Source organism: Wolffia australiana, chromosome 8 (genome assembly GCF_029677425.1).
Source record: "Wolffia australiana isolate 7733 chromosome 8, ASM2967742v1".
NCBI classification, from domain to species: Eukaryota; Viridiplantae; Streptophyta; class Magnoliopsida; order Alismatales; family Araceae; genus Wolffia; species Wolffia australiana.
The window spans coordinates 6,024,672-6,045,266 of NC_135842.1; positions in this window are offsets into that span (position 1 = coordinate 6,024,672).

The following is a 20,595-nucleotide window of genomic DNA, read 5'->3' on the forward strand; positions in this document are numbered from 1 at the left end:
AAACATCCTTCCCCTCTTTGTTCCATTTGTGAGAGTTTTGATCATATTAATGACATTTGTCCTACTCTTGAACAGGTGAATGCTGATGAGGGAAATAACCTAACGCAAGGTTATTTCCTCACTAGACATTTTTTTCTCTCACTAGACCTTCATCTATATCCATAGTTACTCCCCTAAAAATTTCATAAAAAATCTTCTTCATTTGCATATCCAAATTCTATCTCAAAGACCTTCTACACTCTCTCTTCATTTTCTCTCTCTATCTCCTCATTTCGGCCCTTTCTCTCTCTAGAATCTGTTCTTAATCTCTATAAACCTCCATCCATATCCACAGTTCATCACCTCAAAATTTCATAAAAAATCTCCTTCATCTGCACCTTCATAAAAAACCTATTTTAGAGAGATAAAGTAGAGAAAATGAGTGTTTAGAGTGGGAAAGTGATGGATTTTAAGGGTAAATGGATGGGAAATGATGGAGAATGTAGAAATCTAAGATCCTAAAGCCTCAATGAAAGTTTACTGAGCCCTCAATGCTTCCTCTCAAGTATGGATCCTTATATTTTGCCAGGGTCAGGCGTTTTTCAATGCAAACAAGAGATGAGATTAAGCGAAAACTTCAATAAACTTACATTAAGCAGGTTGAACAACCTGGATTCTGAAAAATGCCTTGTCCTGCTGGCCAGCCACTTGCTAGACCACGTCCAGAATGAGGGAAAATGAGGGAGAAAAAGTCTATTTATACATTGTGAGAATTACTAAAATACCCCTTTGGGCATTATCTATTCTCTTTTCTTGCCATTTTGCCTCTTTTTCTCCATGGGTTGAGAGCTTTGGCTTGATAATTTCCAGTTTGTTTATTTTGTAATGTGTTTGCAGGCCCAATAGGTAGGTCAGGCCGTGGTCCAAGCCCCTCTGATCTCTCCTTTGAAAGCCCACAATATCGTTTCATCATTTGCAGCCCATTTTGATAATCACTAAGCTCCCAAAAATCCTCCAATTTTTCTCAAAATGATATCTTCTAATTCCTGTAAATTTCTGCACATTTGGAACTATAAAATACTCATCATAAATCAAACTGATTGACTTCATAGAAGTCAATGAAGTTAGTGAAAAATAATCATATTGTGCAAAAGTTGGAATTATTAGCTAATGCATAAATATTTGGTTAACTCAAACAATAACATGATAAATTATAAATTAATAATACTAAAAACATCTAAAATGTATACAAATATAGGTTCATTTAGCATGTTATCACTGCTCCCTCTCTCCCTCTTATAATCTCTCTCCATTGAACTCTCTCTCCCTCTCTCTCTCTCTCCTCTCTCTCTCTCTCTCTCTCTCTCAGTCTTTCCTCTCTCCCTCTCCTCTCTCTCTCTCCCTCTCTCTCTCGCCCTCCCGCTCTCTCTCTCTCTTTTTCTCTCTCTCTCTCCCTTTCTCCCTCTCCCTCTCCCCCTCTCTCTCTCTCTCTCTCTCTCTCTCTCTCTCTCTCTCTCTCTCTCTCTCTCTCTCTCTCTCTCTCTCTCTCTCTCTCCCTCTCTCTCTCTCTCTCTCTCTCTCTCTCTCTCTCTCTCTCTCTCTCCCCCTCTTTCTCTCTCTCTCTCTCTCTCTCTCTCTCTCTCTCTCTCTCTCTCTCTCTCTCTCTCTCTCTCTCTCTCTCTCTCCCTATGGTATTCTCTTTGCCGTTACACTATCTCAGTGTCACTCTCTCCCTCTCTCATTCTCACACTCTTTCACTATCTCCCTCTCACTCTCTCATTATTCAACACTGCTTCAGAATCAGGGGTGACTTAGATGCAGCTAGGAGACAAAGTCAACTTAACATTGACTAGTCAACATGACCGACCGAAGACCGGACCGGACCGAGCCCTGACCGAGACCGAGACCGGACCTAACTTCAGGTCAAGGTTTAGGTTTTAGGTAAAACTGGACCGAGGCCGTGCCGTGTCCTTCCCTAATCACGGATGACCGGCTGTCTTCCGTCCTTGCAGAAGCGGGCTTGTGTCTTCACCCGGAGGCCAAGACAGATGACTGAAGGAATTACTTTCATGATATCCGTCATTAGTCACTAGGATGATCCGTCACTAGGATGATTGATCACGGAAATGAGGGAGAGAGAGAGACCATAATAGAGTGGGAGGGAGAGAGAGAGCATAAGAGAGAGAATCTGGTGAGATTTGGATAAAACCTAACGGAGAACATATAAAAAGGGAATATTGGCAGGAGGTTAAATAAATTGGAAATGAAAGCTTTGGAATTCTCATACAGCGTGAAATAAGAATTGAAATATAAGATGCTTGAATTTGAATTAAAGAGTCTTAATGTCTCAAATATAATAAATTTAGAATTTAAAAATGATAATTTCAGTTTGTAATTGTCAAGTTTTAGTATGTAATTTTACTCCATTTCCGTCGTCCTAAATCCAACTAAAATAGGGAAATGGATGTTTTAATGGTGTTCGAATTTAGAACCTCGTTTACCAATATCTAAGTCCATTCTGCTTTATACCTCGCAAAAAAATTTTATCTCAACTATATCTCAACCTGATAACTCATACTTTATTGAATTGTGGTTTTTTTCATGGAGATATTTGTCACTCATTTTCTTCTACTTCTGAATTTACCCCTATTTCTTCTACTTCTTAATATGTTCACTCTTAATTTTTTAAAGCCTGTTTGTTTAAATTTGAATGGCAACATATCTTTCTTTCAATGCTTCTTTTAAAGTCCTCATGTCAATATAAAGATAAAGTTGTCACATTTATTCTAAATTGTTATATAAGTACAATTATAAAGTCAATTCTAGGCTCTAATTCTATCTAATTTAAATAAGCTAAGTTTTAGATTTATTCCAAATTTTATATTTATTTGTCTATTTACTATTCCATTTTTTAAATTCTCCATCTCAAAATTATTGATGAAGTTCTCATATTTATTCTAAAGTCATTAAATAAGTACACCATAAAGTCAATTCAATGCTCTCATGCTCTTTAACTAAAATAAACTAAATATTAGCTTATTTCACCCCCACGAAGTTTTAACGTACCAAGTAATATCTTATAATTTATCAGTTTCAATATCCAATCAGAAAAGTACCTGATTTTTATTAATGATAACAGCCATCTTGTTAATACAAGAAATCAACCAAGTGTTTTTTATGTCTATCATCCAATACTCGGCTGGTGTAAATTTATTGAACAACTCAAAAAATCCATAATTCTCATTTCGATTGCTACCAAAATTAAATGCAACCTCAACAAAATGCTTTACTTATTTCTAAATTTTATGCCATAATTTATTTTATTCTGTTCTTATCGTTGATATGGTCTACGAGTATTCCCCGTCAAATGGAAACCATTTATATTTTTCCCATTGAGTGATGTAATATGTTACTAGTTAGAGTTATTTTGCCATGGTCAGAGTCGGATACCACTTGTCAAGTATTAACACCACTTTAAATAGTTATTCCATTAATCGATTATTTTACCCCAAGTTTTTGTTTAGTGTGTATGATGTAAGAAAGATACAGAATAATATCGGCCAGTATAGGAAATGTATCAAGTAATTTCGAAAATGAGATCTCATGAGCATCTGAAATCGGTATCTGTGCCCATTTCCCAAGAGACATATGATGACAGCGTTCTGAATCAGAGATAAATTGATCTTTGATTATATGATCACTTACTCTTTCTTTTGAACAATGAGTGTTCAGTGGAATGGTCTTGTTTCACTTTTAAGACATAGAGAATATTCTACTGATTCACTCGGAATATTGGGTGGTCCGTAATACAAAACTATATGGAAAACATTGCATGTGAACGCTTGTACCCCAGTGGTAAGGTAGATCAATAAAATGCATGTCCGTCCCTGACTTCTATAAAGTTTTTAAGGGTCGATCTCCTCGGCGATGTAGGTATGAGTTAAGTTTGGCATTTTAGCCGGATTTAATCGGATCATCACAAGAGCACCTTCTTGGCATTTGTGAAGGGGAGGATGCATATGGTATCGTTACTTGTAAATATCATTTTATAAAAAAGATATTTCTAAAAGGTAATTTGATGAATATATTTTAAGATTTCGGGCAGTGGCATTGATGACAATGCCATTGTCACAACAACTGGTTTGGCCGAACTGACCTGTTGCAGTGTACGAGCCAAGACGAGTTTGACTTTTCATCAACGGCGATACCTATGGTCGAGCGTGTGTTTTAGGGGGAGGCAAGAATAATTAAGAACCGTACATTTTCAGGGCCAGAATGACTTGCCGATGCCATCGGCATGTTGTCACCCGACACAAAAAAACAACAAAATCGGAATATATTCAAGAGGCCCGAGGGCTTCGGCCCTCAACGGTTTTACGAGTTGCCCGGAGATAGTGGCTTGGGGCAAGGAGTGTCATCTAATAACGCCAACCATTCGTCGAGTTCCGTAAGCCCTCCTTCCGAGTGAATATTCAGGCCCTGAAAAATGCTACCTTCTGGTCCTGCAGCTAAAAAAAAAAGATGATGAGAAGTATAGCGATGCCCGTGACGATGACAGTGACGATAAGAGAAAGAAGATTAAGAGGGCCATATACACACTGCTCACAGGCGGGACCGACACGTCATGGATGAAAGTTTGAGGAAGGATATTGTCCAAGTCTGCACTTACACAATAAAGGTGAAGATGAGTGTAAGATGACGAGGAAAAAGAAGAAGACCAAGAGGGTGATTAAAACACCTTCTTTCATAAGCGCAGCCTCAAGCGACTTCCAATCAATAGAATCATCTTCCACTCTTACATCTAGCAAAATAAAAAGAAGATGATTGATATAGCAATGTGCATCATGATGCAAATGACAATTAAACAAAAACAATAAAAGCTAAGAGAGTGAGTGATGTGCGCACCGGCCACTAGTGCAGTTGGGATGCTTTCAGGGTCATTTATTTGGGCGCAGGGTGTCAAAAGAAATGATTATTCCTCAAGGACAGGTGTACGCCCACCTGACCACTCCACCAACGATGCGACAGTGAAGCTTCCAGAAGCCTGTAGGGACGCCGTCAGATGTCTCGAGCCACACCGCTATCAGTCTCGGACACATTGTTCTATGATGGCGCTCGCTTCTTTCCAAGGCACCAGACGTCTGCCGCTGTGGTCTGACAAGACCACCAGCTCCAGCCATCATTCTCGACAGTATGGCGACGGGTGTTGTGGCTAATGAATGCTTTGCCGACCTTACTCCTCTATAAATACCTGAACACTTCGTCAGTTTGGTTTATGGGATTTCCTTCTATTATCCCAACCTCTTCATCTTCACAAACTCTTTCCTTTGCTACTACTCCGTCCTCCTATACTTCTATCACAGGGTTCCCTGGCCGCTTCCTCAAGGGACGACGCAGATGTCAAGCCAACTATCTCATAGACTCGAGTGGTTTCAATGGTCGACGGGAAGCTATGGACTGAAGGGAGCCCATTATAACTAATCTCTTGATTGGGTGGGTTCTGAGGAGTCACCCGGCTGCCATTCAAGGCGTTGCTCGGGTCTGGTTCATGGCACACGCCTGAGGTGAGCGTTGGCGGCATTAGTCCTGGAGGGTAGTGTTAAAACGATCCATGGTTCTTGACCTTGGAAGAAGAATAGAGAATGAGGGGAAGAGAGAAAGGAAGAAGAAGGTTGAGACACGGACAAGATGCAAGTGGTTGATCGTTGTTTAATCCGCAAGATTTACATTAATCGTTGGTTTTTATTTATATGGTATATGGTTATAACGTATATAGTTAGTTTGTTATAATCGTAGCCGTTATAACTTGTTATAACGGCTAGTTTATAATAAATAAGAGCCGTCGGATCTTGGCGATATTTGTGTGACCTATCTACGTGTAATCCTACACTATGTTTAAACTTATATTGAATCCTATATCTAAATCTCTAACGAGTATATGGGGTACGTGTTTATTTCTTACTAGCTACTTCTTTATTAAGGTTCCTATGGGTCCACGTAGTGGTGACTCTGATTCTCTGCGTCCCGTTTTGCTGTCGTGGCGTCCGAACCCCGTTCTGACATGGCGATGGCGAGTAGAACTCCTTATCAGGTAGCTCGCAGGTGGCCGGGTCGCTGCCGACCTCACAATGGTCGTTAAATCTTGGTCCCCCATCAAAAAGTCCATGAACTGAGGCGACAACAGCTTCCGATAGACCTCTACAGTGTCCGGATTGTTCCGGAAGACTTTGCATGCGACAAAGGAACCATCGGCACGATATAGAGGCACCTCGAGCTTGCGCCTCACCTTGCGTTAGAAAAAATCAAAAGTTTTAAACCACTCTATAACTAAACTTCACGATCATAATTAGATAGAGAGATCTAGAAAGGCATAGAAAGAGACCGCTAGATTGAGAGATACATAAAGAAAGAAAGAAAGAAACCGAGAGAAAGAGGGGAAAAAGAGATGGAGCGAGAGTAAGAAAACCAAAATAGAAAGAGAAAATGAAAAGAGAGAATGAGAGATCGCCTGAGGATAGAGCAAGCAAGACCGAGCGAGAGAAAGAGATATACGGAGGGCGAGCAAGTGCGAGAGAGCGAGAGAGAGAGAGGGAGATAAACGGAGAGGGGGAGTAAGGGAAAGCGAGAGAAAGAATAAGAGACAGAGCGGGTGAAAGACAGACCGGAGAGAGAAAAAGAGAGAAAGATTGACCGCGAGAGGGAGAAAAAGAGATCGCGAGAGAAAAGAGAGACCGGAAGAGAGGGAGAATAAGTAAACGAAAAGAGAGAGAAAAAAAACGAAAAGAAAAAACGAAAAGAGAGAAAGAGGGACTGCCTGAGAGAGAGAAAGAGAGCAAGCGAGACCGATAGAAAAGAAGAGACATGCGGAGAGTGAGAAAGTGCGAGAGAGCGAGAGAGAGATTGACGGATAGAGGAAGAAAGGGAGACCGAGAGAGAAAAATAAATAGAGCGAGAGAGAGAATAACAGAGAGAGAGGGAGAAAGAAAGACCGCGATACAAAAAAAGAGCAAAAGATTGACCGCGAGAGGGAGAAAAAGAGACCGAGAGAAAGGAGAGACCGAGAGAAAGGAGAGACCGTAAGAGAGGGATAGAGAGAGATCGGGCGAGGAAAGAAAAAAGGGAAAATTGACGGAGAGAATGGGAGAACGAGAGACTGAGAGAGAACAAAAAGCGAGCGAGATGGAGCAACAGAGACCGAAAGAAAGAAACAGAGAAAGAGCGGAGAGAGAGAAAGAGAGAGAGAGAGAGAGAGAGAGAGAGAGGAGAAAGAGAGACAGAGACAGAGACACGCACACACCCCATGACATAGACCGAAAGACAGAAACAGAGAGGAGAGTCCCAGAAAGAAACGGAGACCAAAAGAAAGAAACAGAGAACAAGCGAAGAGAATGGAGCAACACAGACCGAAAGACGGAAACAGAGAAAGAGCGAAGAGAGATAAACACGCACACGCACACCATGACAAAGAGACGAGAGTCCGAGGGAGAGATATATAGAGAGAGACCATGATAGAGAGAAAGAGAGAGAGAGAGAGAAAGAGATCCCGAGAGTGAGAGACGGAGAGGGTGAATAAGTGAGTAAGAGAAAGAACCCAAGATGATTCTCGATATGTGTCTACTAGAAAATGGGGCCATGGATTGGAGGAGAAGAAGAAGATGCGGCCATGGATTGCAGAAATCGAAAGCGACTTGCGCAGAGAAAAAATGAACAAGAAAATGGAGCGAAAGAGGGAGAATCTTCCACGGTTGCATGCCAAAGCGTTGCGGAAAATCCAAAAGAGAAAACAAAATGATCAAGACCTTACCAAGTCTGTGGAAGGATTGGATGCTGCGCCGCTTTCTCGTCCGCGCCCATCCATGGCGAGCGTCAGAGAAAGGGAGTGCTAGAAGAAGTGGAGAGACTCAAAGAAGAGGAGAGAAAATAGTGGAATAGAGGGAGATTATGTTGATACCAAGGGAGCCAGCAAACCAGGAGCGAGTAATCCGGGATCCAACGACGAGAGACGTTAGCGGAAACTCTTTCACGCTATTTTCGCGGGTGCCATGGAGAACGGACGGCTCGGATCGCGATCCGATCGATTCATTCTACAGTCTTAAGTTGTTAATCACGGATAGGGGAGGACACGGTCTGACCGGACCGAACCGGACCGTCGGTCAGCCTTTTTAGGGCTGACCGAACCTTCCCGTCCGGTCCGGTTCGCACATCGAACCAGACCAAACTCCCCCTCCTTGCGTCCTCGCTCTCTCCCCTACTCCCTCTCCCTCTGTTCTCTCTCCCTCTCCTTGCGTCGACTCTCCCGCTCGTTCTCTCTTAGCCTGCGCGTTCTCTCTCCCTCTATCTCTCTCTCTCGTTCTCTCGTTGTCTCTCCCGCACGTTCTCTCTCGCTCTCTCCCGTTCGTTCTCTCCCTCTGTTCCGGTCTCACTCTCCCTCTCGTTCGCTCTCCCTCCCTCCCTCCCTTTCGCCCTCTGTCCCGTTCTCACTCTCTCCCTCTCGTTTTCTTTCATTTATCCGTCTCCCTCTCTCTCTCTCTCTCTCTCTCTCTCTCTCTCTCTCTCTCTCTCTCTCTCTCTCTCTCTTTCTCTCTCTCTCTCTCTCTCTCTCTCTCTCTCTCTCTCTCTCTCTCTCTCTCTCTCTCTCTCTCTCTCTCTCTCTCTCTCTCTCTCTCTCTCTCTCTCTCTCTCTCTCTCTCTCTCTCTCTCTCTCTCTCTCTCTCTCTCTAGTTCGCTTTCCATTTCTCGATCCCTCTTTCCCTTGCTCCCATTCTCATTCTCTTACACTCATTTGGTTTCCCTGTCTCTATCTCGTTCTCTCCCCACTCTCTCACCTTCTCACCCGATCTCCCCTCCTCTCTCTATCTCGTTCTCCCCCTCTCTCTCTCTCCCTCTCTTCCGGTCTCCCTCTCTGTCAACCCCATCTCTCTCTCGCCCTCTCTTCCTCTCTCCTTCTCTCTCTCACCCTCTCTCCTGCGCTCCCTCTCCTCCTCTCTCTCAAGGCCCTCTCTCTCGCCCTCTCTCCCCTTCTGTCTCGAACTCTCTCCTGTTCTCCCTCTCCTCCTCTCTCTCAAGGCGCTCTCTCTCGCCCTCTCTCCCTCTCTCTCCTTCTCTCTCGAACTCTCTCATGCTCTCCCTCTCCTCTCTCCCACTCTCAAGCCCTCTCATTCTCTCTTCCGCTTAGTGTCACCCCATCTCTCTCCCTCTCTCGGTCACCCTCTCTCCTGCTCTCTCCCTCTCTCCTGCTATCATGAAGAGAGAATTGATAACATGCAATTTTAGCACCCTAATCTGACTTATTTACATGAATATTTGCATTAAATTAAGAATATATGCACGGTATGAAGCTTAAAATGATTAAGATCATTTTTAGAATGGTATTCTGATTTTTTGCATTTTTATGCATGTTTTCGAATTTTTATGACATCAAATTCTAAAAGAATATAATTTTTCCATAATTTCTCAACATAAAATTTGTAAAGATATGATTTTTCTAAGTCAAAATATATTTTATACATATTTTTGGGCCTTTATTATACTAAATATGGATTCTAGAATATATTTTAGTTTATTTTCGCAATGCCATGTGTCGTCATTCGATTCGTCAAACAACAACCAACCACAATTAAGCCTGATGATTGGTGACAACCAATCATTAACTAGTTAATGGTTTGAACTATAAATGGAGCCTCAATCTTTGGTAAAAACATCTTTAAGCTCGCTTCCTCTTAGAGAGGCAGAATGAAAGAAAGTGAAGTACTGATGGTCCATCAGGTGTTTCTTGGTGTCTTTAGTGCTTGGAGAGGTTCAACAGATAAGTGGTGAGGTTGATTTGCACTAGAAATATGCTTTGATCCCGACGGAATATAGGGATCTAAGGAAAGCCTCTTGCCTGACATTGAATCTTCTTCAACACACTTAGGTAGTTTAACAATCTTCATCATCCATCTTCTTCATCCATCACCATCACTCATCCACCTCCATCATCATCCATTATCATCTACTCACATACATTTCACATCCCCTCTTACACCATCACGATATCGTGACCTATCTCTCCCTTTTCGTTTAAGAAAAAATGCATCACTAACTCTATCATTTTACTTATCATTCTATCTCAGTCTCAGTATCCATACCACTACACTTTACCCTCACTTTGTCATTCCCTTTCTTCTCTCCATCCTCGTGCATCTTAAACCCTAACTAATAAAACCCTAATTAGACATATATCATCTTACCGTTCACTCTCATATTGTCTCACAACCTCATTTCACACTACCACTCACTTCTTGTCTTACTCTACATTTCACTACTACTACTAACTTGATACTTGTCCCTCTTCTTACATCATTATTACCATCGTCATGATCACTATCGTCACCCATTCGCTATCGTATACGCTATGTATAACTCTTCTCATCTTCATGACCATCCAATTCAGAGTTTTCTTAACCTAACATCAGTTCCTTTTAGAGATGACCCTTACTTGTCACAAGCTAACTAATTATTTTACGAGTACAGGTTTATAACTTTTATTGGCTAAACTCAAATTCTTAACAACGCAAATTTAACCCCAATTTTGAGTTTATCAAGACTCTAACACCTCTTTGTTCTTTGGCAGAATATTGTCTCATTTAGACCAAGCATCATTGATCATTAATCACCACGGAATAAAAAACTTACCATCTACAAGATTTTTCTTTGGAAAAACAATGAGATCCTTGTTATTTCCCTACTTTACCCATTTTACAATGGCATGATATTTTATAAGGTGCCGTAATCAAAGGATATGTCTTATATTTGAGCTATTTTCAATGTGGGACCATCAGCTTCACAAGACAGCAACGACGCAAGTACCAGTAGCCATCAAAAACCATTGTCACATGCCTAAGTGAATCAGTGAACAATATCATCAGCCTTGCTGGAGGACTTTGACATCTTCCCATGTATGTTGTACCAATGAGGCGATGAAAATGAATGCAAATGGTGGTGCTATAAAGATGCTATATTCCACCGTAGGCTAGGGAAGATTGCTTGTGAATATCTATCAGTGTGTGTAGCAAGTGCTTCATAAGAGTGACCATTCTTGAAAGAGTGCTTAATTGTCACCTCTGAGTGATCCCTGCTAGAGGCTCCTAGTATCAAGGCATTCAAGTGTGTGAATTTTGATGTCGAGAAGAAAGTACAAAATGGTATGAAATGTGTCTCGATGCTGACATTGACAATAAACCAGAATCTTTAGGTACATATTTACTATGCATTTGTGTTCGCCATATAAATATTATAGTTCATCCATCAATTTTTTATTTTTTTTTAACTTGGTTACCAGGTCCCGTGATGGCTAAGTGGGAATAAGGTATCAACGCTAGGAAAAGTTTGGCTCCATCAACTTGGAAGTATTATATGGTGCCTCAAAATATTATTATCATGTTTGTAAAAAATATCCAGAATATTTTTTATGCTTGACATTAGTATGTTTCCTTTTTAAAAACTATGAAATGGTGAAAGAAAATAATTACATTTGCAATTTTTTCATTTATGAAGTTGAAAATTTCTGATCTAAAAATATTCATGTTGAAATGACCCCTTGTCTTGAATACTACTTTAGGAAACTAAATATATATTGTGTCATTGAGGAGGAATTCATATTGTTCATAAATATAGTGTTCTTGTTAGATCCTTGTGTTCAGTCATGTTAGGGCTTTGGGTACCAAATAGAATAGGCTTCAAGGACCAAGTTGAAGTAGTTCAAGCATCATCTCTCCGTCAAAAATTTTGGGAGTTAAGGATTGCAGAGCATCCCAAACTTTTTCCCTATTTCCAAATGATTTGATTAAGGGACGTTCACACAAGCATAGATAGGGCACATCATCACCTGGGGATGGGTACCCCCAACAGCATTAAGTTTTCTAAAAAAGATTTGTGTCTCTGATATCATCTTCCTCATTTCATAGTTACAAAAATCCTAGGCTACTTAACAAAGCAAAATATACTATAGTTCGAGAACCTAATTCATCCCCCTCTCTTAGGTTATTCATTATCTATTTAAACTAACATGTGTTTATCTTATTTTCATACTGCTAATTGAAAAGCTATGGAATTCATGGCCTTAATCATTTCCATCCAAAATATATTACTTAGCAAAAAACTAAATCAAAACCAGATCATAAAACCAAAAAAATAAATGATCAAATCACCTTTGGAGTGATCAAATCTATGATTTGTTGGTTTGTTGGATGAATATCTTCAAGTAGTTCAAATTTTCAAATATGGAAATATCCTGGCAGTATTGAGATTTCTGGATCTTCTTATTATTCCCCAAACTATGCCACAAAAAATCCAATGTATTTGCCTTCTAGCTCACCTAGAGGAGCACTTGGGAAGGGAAAGAAAAGAGAGGTGAGGGCAGACATGAATGGCTTGCATAGGCATCAAAACGGGTTCCACTATCTACTTAAATTTTACATGGGAATTTCATTAAAATTCTTTGGAATTTTTCTGTAAGTCACCAATTATATATTAAATCCGCCGGCATCTGATAATGTTATGTGTATCATTTTATTCAATAACTTTAATGACTATATCAACATGTAGATCAATTGATCAAGGATTGATTAACCCAGTTGATGGGTAGCCAACAGACCTATGGGGTGCCAAGCTACACCTTATACTCTTCAAGATACAAAGGAGTATATCAACTCTATGGTAGAACATTTAACATCATTGGTTATCATGTATGTATAACCTTTCATCTATGTGAGACTCCCAAATGACTTAAGGTATAGCTAACCATCAAATCCTACTGTCATTGTAGTTAGAACTAATGCATGGAGGAAATCAACAAAGAGTACCTTCATTGATATTTCCACTACCCAAGCTATGGATTCAACTAGATCTTTTTTCTTGAGTCAATAATTTCTACAAAGGTCAGATGAATAGAAAAGACAGTTCGTAATCTCATGAGTAGGAATTTGCGAGTCATAGTCAAAACACAACCTCAGATCCACAACATATATTTGATGCTTCATGTCTGGACCACTTATGCAATCGTGACATGAATCAACCTGGTTAATATTAGGTATAAAACCATTCAGGGATTCTTACATATCAGAAGTTCAGAACAACAGACTCTTTCCCCAAAGACCACCCACTATATGTCCTAAATATCTCTACACTAATGGTTACATGATGGACCATACTCATCATGTGAAAATGACCAGGACATTTATGATTTCCAGATATTTTTATGTCCTTCCAGAGTATCATTTTAATGTGAATTATGATGAATATCATGATTACATGTTCAAAAACAAGTAATCATTGTATTATGAGATCACCATATTTCATTTAGACATCACATGTATTCATTGACTTCATTTATATAAGCATCGCATGTGCATTATAATGAATGTATTCTATATCAATGAATATTGAACTAGATATGGAATGTGTGATTGGATTGTATCCACATATATTTCCAATAAAAATTCAAAAATATAAACCTTAATTCCAAATTTTTAATTTTATTATATAGAAACTTTCACCTTATATTTATGTTAGCTCTTAAATCTAAAAGTTATTTTTTGAAAAATCGTTCCCCTTATTTCCAACATGATGGACATAACCATAAAAAAGATCATTAAAAAGAGTGAGCTGTTATTAAAACAATATAAATTTGATGATTCCCAACTCATTTTTTGGATAAAGCGGCACATAAAAATGGATGGCCCGTTACTTCATAAACTTTGCGAAGTAAGTTTTTTTAGTCCCCTTCTTCATACGAACATGTTTTAATAAAATTCATTGATGCTCTCTGATAACCATAATATCTTTTTTATTTAAAATTTCTTCAGGATAAGAGGCAAACTTCTTCAGAATAAGAGGAAACCTTTTAAATGGCATCCACTAAGAGACTAGAGATGGTGGCTTATTTAAAATTTCTAAGTAGGAAACTATTTCTAGGTGTGTCATTTCATATTTTAAGAGATTAGATAACTTTTATGAGAGGTTCATAATCTTGTCTCTGTCACAAAAGGAAACCTTGGATTGTATAAATTTTATCCTCCTACATATCATCTTCCATTTCCACTTTCCATGTTCTCTTAAGGGTAAAGAAGTTCTCTACCACTACGCGACATATAAATGGTATTCATATATTTTGGCTCATAAATATATTGATAATTTTTTTGGTTACAGATGTGAAATCATGACCTATAAACTAAATTTTATATGATTTACATAATGTTGATTTGAAAGATTAACCTTAGTGGTGTCTCTTAGGGCCTGCATATATATTACTGTTGAAAATTTTTTTTATGAAATCTCCTAAAAGTCATGGACTGCTTCTCCAAAAAAAAATTCTCTATTTCAAGCTTGACCTCTTTGAGATATTTTATTTGACTCTCAAATATTTTCATCAAATATTATATTTGGTGTTAGAGAAAAAATGGGTTTGATAATTAGAGGTCAAGGGATGACTGCTAAATGGATGGTAGGATTTGGGATGGAATAATTTATATGATACCCTCAATTCCTAAAGATCTTCCTTTGATTATAATATCTGAAAATAAAATCCTATATCACAATGCATGAGTATGTGGTTTGATAAATGTAATATGTAGTTTATGATTAACCAGCTGGTTTGACATCGTATCACACGGTTTCAGTTCATATCACAAGGTTTGCATAAATCCATATGGGTTGAAGAAGAAACTTGTGTGTTGGATGGAGCTTTGAATACAAAGATACCCGACCTCTCACCATTTGGCCTATGGACCAAATCATCAAGTTAATTAGAACTCAATTTTTCACACGACACATAGTAAATTACATCTTATATCGTTCTCCACTGCATTCACTTCCCACAAGTATAACATAATTATTGTTAAATATAAACAGCACAATTTAGGAAAAGTTCTAAAAGGATGGAGGGGCAGTGGGTTTGGGTGTAACAAACGGTGAAGAAACTAAGAAGCATATAATAATCTATCAATGAATTCAACAGTATCCATTCTGATTTGATAAGCATAAGTGGCATTGGTCTGACCTCTTGCTCGGATGGTTGGCTCCCATCACAAACAGATAATGCATGACCCCTTTCGTGCACAGCTCTGAGAATGAATTGTGATATAGGGCCACAACAAATAAGTAACTTACCATGTATCCATTACTTTGGAACCTCATCTTATGAAATTAATGTTACATTAATGCATCATGACCAATGGAAACCTAATGGTATGGGTTTGGTGCCAGTACAAAAAAACAGATGATGTTGGTATGCCAGAATCAATTTGTTTTATTGTTATTAGGGTGGGACGAGAGATAATTTGATCAAACATCATCAGTTGGTCAACGAGGACTTATCCACCTTAGATATTTGTAAACAAATAAATTGATTCGTTTATAGAGCTCAAATACAGAATAATAATATTTTATTTTAAATAAAATAATTTGAGATATCAATCAGAGTTTCTCATCAATTTTTCTAAGTTCAATTATATGGTTAAATATGTATGGAATATCTATCTTATATATGGTAAAATATATATCTAATATCTTTTGACAACATGCACAGTATAAGTTTAATAAAATGTTTATATGTTTAATTAGAATCGAATTATTCATCTTAAAATTCAGTTGCTAATAAAATTACATATACTTTTTCAGCAAGGACTTTCCTTTTTAGTTTCAGGGTAAAGAGGCACTTTTTATATATTTTGGGGCTATTCCACATGCCGTTTATGATTTTAACTTAATCAAATATTCTTCCCATATCTATATGATTCATCCCTGAAAACCTATTTCATAAACACTATGCATGCATTAATTTGTTTTAACTATTTTAGAGGCCAACTCTGCTTGATTTTATCAATGTAAGAATTATTTCAAATAATTATTTTCCATATTTTAGTAAATAACTTATAACATCAAATTAGATCAAGAAAAATATGCTTTTTATACTTCGTTTTTACCACTTATATTTTCACTTACATTATTCACCATTTAGGGATAAAATGAGACCATTACAATTTATTTTCCAAAATTTTATTTTTATATGTTTATTGATTTTTGAGACTAATCACTTGACTCCTTAGAGCCAATTGGATTTCTCAAATCTTGTTGGAGTTTTATTTGAAATACAGAACTTACATAAAATGAAAAAAAAATCAAAGGTTTTAAAAAGTTATAATTCAAACCTAAAATTAGCATAGAAAATAGGATATAAAAGTAGAATTACGTGACGTGTTACGGGATAAGGTAAAATACTTGACCGATATGATAGTGATCGAGTGCATGAACAGTGTGATGGTAAAGCAAGAGACGAGATAATGGGTACATAAGGAAGTGGAATGACAGTGAAAAGATGATGATAAACTATAATTAAGCTAACAAACATATCCTTGAAAGACCAACATAAAGCGAAGACACTTACCTTAGATCCTTATGTTCTGCCAGGATCACGGCGATTTCCAAGTGTCAGTAAGCTCCCCCTCTTCTCTAATGCTTCTTCCCACAAACCCAAAAAACCAAGAACAAATTCGGTAGATCTCAAAACTCATTATATTTCAATCAGCCCACAGAAGTAGGAAGCAAGTTCAGAGATTAATTTCGCGAGTGATCTAGGCCTTATTTAGAAAGGAGGCTATGGGTGGAAATAAGAGAGGTAGACGAAGTAGTGCTGAAAATTTCAGGTGAATCGGACCTGTAGATTGTTAGATATCGCCGTTTGAAGTTAGAACAATCCTATCCCTTCATTTTTTCTCTATCCGCGTCATCGTCACTGGCGCTTCCTCTTTTTCCAATTAAGTTAAATTTTGTCAAGCCATTTAAAAATTCTGGGTCTTCTATTCTTCTGATAAAATTATAACTGCATGTGCATTTAAAAATTTTTGATGTTTTTCGTATGATTAATTTAGAATCTATCATGTTATCACTCTAATTAACTAAATATTTATGCACTGGCCATAAATTCTAATTTTTGCACGTTATGGTTCTTTTTGACTAAACTCCTTGACTTATTTGAAGTCAACCAATGGTAGTACTGATGAGTATTCTATAGTTTTACATGAGCATAAATTTACAAGAATGAGAAGATAGTAACTCTTAAATAGTTGGATAATTTGTGTGAGCTTAGTGATTCTACAAAGAGGCTTGAAAGGATCAAGTGGAGTTGTGGACCTTCAAAAGAGAAATCGGAAGAAGATGGGCCACTACCTGACCTGTCCATTGGGTTCTCAAAAGCCTTATAAAGAAAGAAGCTATAGTTTACAAGGGGAAGCTCACAACCAATGGAGAAAAAGAGGCAAAATGGCAAGAAAAGATAATAGAAAATGCCCAAAATGATATTTTAGTAATTCTACCAATGTATAAATAGACTTTTTCTCCCTCATTTCCCCTCATTCTAGACATGCTCTAGCAATGGGTTGGCCAGTAGGACGAGGCATTTCTCAGAATCCAAGTTGTTCAACCTGCTTAATGTAAGTTTATTGAAGTTTTCTCGTAATCCCATCTCTTGTTTCCATTGAAAAATGCCTGATCCTGGAAAAATATAAAAATCCAGACTTGATAGGAAGCATTGAGCATCCAGTGAACTTGCATTGAGGTTTTACGATCTTAGATCTCTATTGTCTCCATCATTATCCATCCATTTACCCTTAAAATCAAACATTTTCCCACTCTAAACACTCATTTCTCTACTTTCTCTCTCTAAAATATTTTTTCTCTGTATAGATCTTCATCCATATCCCTAGTTACTCCCCTACAAATTTCATAAAAACTCTTCGTCATTTGCACCTTCAAATTCTATCTCAAGCTCCTACACTCTCTCTTCATTTTCTCTCTCTGTCTCCTCATTTCGGCCTTTTCTATTTCTATAATTGGTTCTTTCTCTCTATACCTTCATCCATATCAATATTTCATACACTCAAAATTTCATTAAAAATATCCTTCATTAACACCTTCAAATTCCCTCTCAAACTCTCTCTACACCATCTATTCATTTTCTCTCTCTATCTCTTCTTTTCTCTCTCTATCCTCTCATTTCAACATTTTCTCTCTATAAACACATTTATTTATCCCTCTAAAATATCTCCCTACCTATATCTAGGCTCTCTGCATTCTCCACTTCGAATCCCAAAAAAAATTGCATTAAAATATCACTTTTATCATTTCAAAAATCAAATTTTCCCTCTTCTAGCCGCCACCGTTCGCTGTCGTGCGGTGCTTATGTGGCAAGGGCAGCTCTCTGGATGCTGTTCTGCGCGCGGGCAATGCACACGACCGCAGGTCTGGGTAACTATGTGCAAGACTTAGCCAAATTGGCTAAGTCCTGATCATTGGGTTAAGCCTAATAAGTTTAAGTCCATTTGGCTAAGTCTTCACTTAGCTAAATTGGGTTTTACCTTAGTGGGCTAACCCACTAAGGCCAACCCTATACAGGCCACACCAGGCCCGTCGGCCCATCTGGTCTGCTGATGCCGCCGCCGCTGCCGCCGCCACTGCTCCGCCGCCGCCTCTACCGCTGGCGATCGTTAGAGTAGGTAAATTGCATATTTTTAACTAAGCCCTAGCTAGCCCACCATGAAGTCAAAGGCCCAATAGCAAGTCCAACATGGATCCATGCGCGCGTCAGAGTGGTAAGGGTTAATGGCAATTTATTTCACGTTATCCAATTTATATAGTTATCTTACTTCTATAGCTTTCTGATATGGGATAAAAGTGTCATGTTCTTTTTGCCTTCGCATTGGGCCAGGCCAATAAGTAACCAAGAAATCGTGGCCCGTTGGGTCGCGATCTTATCAATTTTTAAAAGAAAACCATGATCGGGCTTCGAGCTGACCCGGCCCGAATCCCGTGTCATTTGGGGCTTTCTCTTAATAGGGATATGATCTCAGCTGTCTAATCTTCTTAAAGAATATCAGATGGTGAGATTTTCTCCATAATATTTAATTTTTTTCTTTTCTTCAGGCCTTTTGATTGGCTGTGATTGATGACGTGGAATAGTCAGGCCAAGGGCTGAACGAATCGAGCACGAGCGGCTGATGAGGCAGTTGACAAGTGTGCAAACAGGGATGTCGATGGCTACAATTTAATTATGGTCCACGGCTATGATTTAATCATAGCCATCAGACCCAGATAAAGAGGATCAGATTTCTTAGGGTAGTTCTGTCCATTCATGCCCCTAGCCTCGACGATGCCGCCGAACGACGGTGTGGGAAGAGATTGGTTGAGATCCCCCACGTTGCTGCCCACATGGGGGGGGAAGGGGGGGGCGGAGAGAGATCAGGGCAAGGTTTTATTTTGGATGCCTGATTTTATTCACTAATAGATATTGATCAAAATTCATCACAATTTGTCATAGTGGCCTCTTAGAAGCATTTTATCAAATACGCGACATTCATCGCAAGGTTTTCACAATTTTCCTAAGTTCCTACTGCTTCAATTTATAAAAAATTATTTAAACATATACTAACTCTTCTCCCAACCTCTCTCAGGAATTCTGTCGAACACCCGAGAGGTGTTCGACACAACTTATTCCCCATTTTCTACTCTAAAAAGTATAGAAAAATATATAAAATAATATATAGCTCTCTCATTTCGGCCTCTTTCGAGCATTTGGTCAAACACCTCCGAGGTGTTCAACTAAACTACCTCCTAAGACCCAAAAATTACTTACAAAAAATATATTTAAAATATATATAATTATATAAGATAAATATATATTACTTTTATAATAACTATCATAACTATATAAGACAATTTCTGCAACCATAAGCGACTTTATATGTATATATATATATATATATATATATATAAATGTGCGTGTGTGTGTGTGTGTGTAATCCCTAAATACTCTTCAGTAACCCATTTTGTCCTCTCGTAATCTTTTTATACCTCTCTCTTACTTATCTACATCTAAGTAAATAATCTTTCATTATCTATCAATTTTCTATTTCTGTTATCCTTCTTCTTTTTTACACTTATTAAAATAATAATTCTTATTATGTAACTCCTTACTTCTCACATCTTATTACCTTAGATCCTTATTCTTCACTACCTACATTAATATCATCCTTCACTATATTATCTAATATCTTGATTCTTTATTATTTATAGTATTTATAATAATATATATAATTCATATATGATATTCTCTGTTTATCTAACTCTCTCATCTACTTAATATTTCATTACTTACTAACTACTTCTTTCTTCTTATACTTGTTATCCTTATCATTATTGTGTCTTATCAAATAACTCAATTATTAAATACATCTCTAAAGGCCAGCCCGTGTGGACACAACCTTACTCTAACTATACATTTGAGTGAGTTTATCTATTTTATGAAATTTATTTGATTTTAGGGAAATTAAAAATACAACACCATTAAAATCTACTAAAATTTTTAAGGAGATAATGAAAATAGTTATGGATATTCATAATTATTTTTTGGGACTAACCTAGAGTTATATTTTAAAGTGGATCTAATATGGGAAATTACGTAGTAAAATTTTAGCTCAAGATAAAACTGAATACATTGATTTGAAGTCTATTACACTAGCACATTCACAAGCAAATGGAATAAATGATTAATCACAGCTACAAGGAACAAAAAATAGTTTTTTA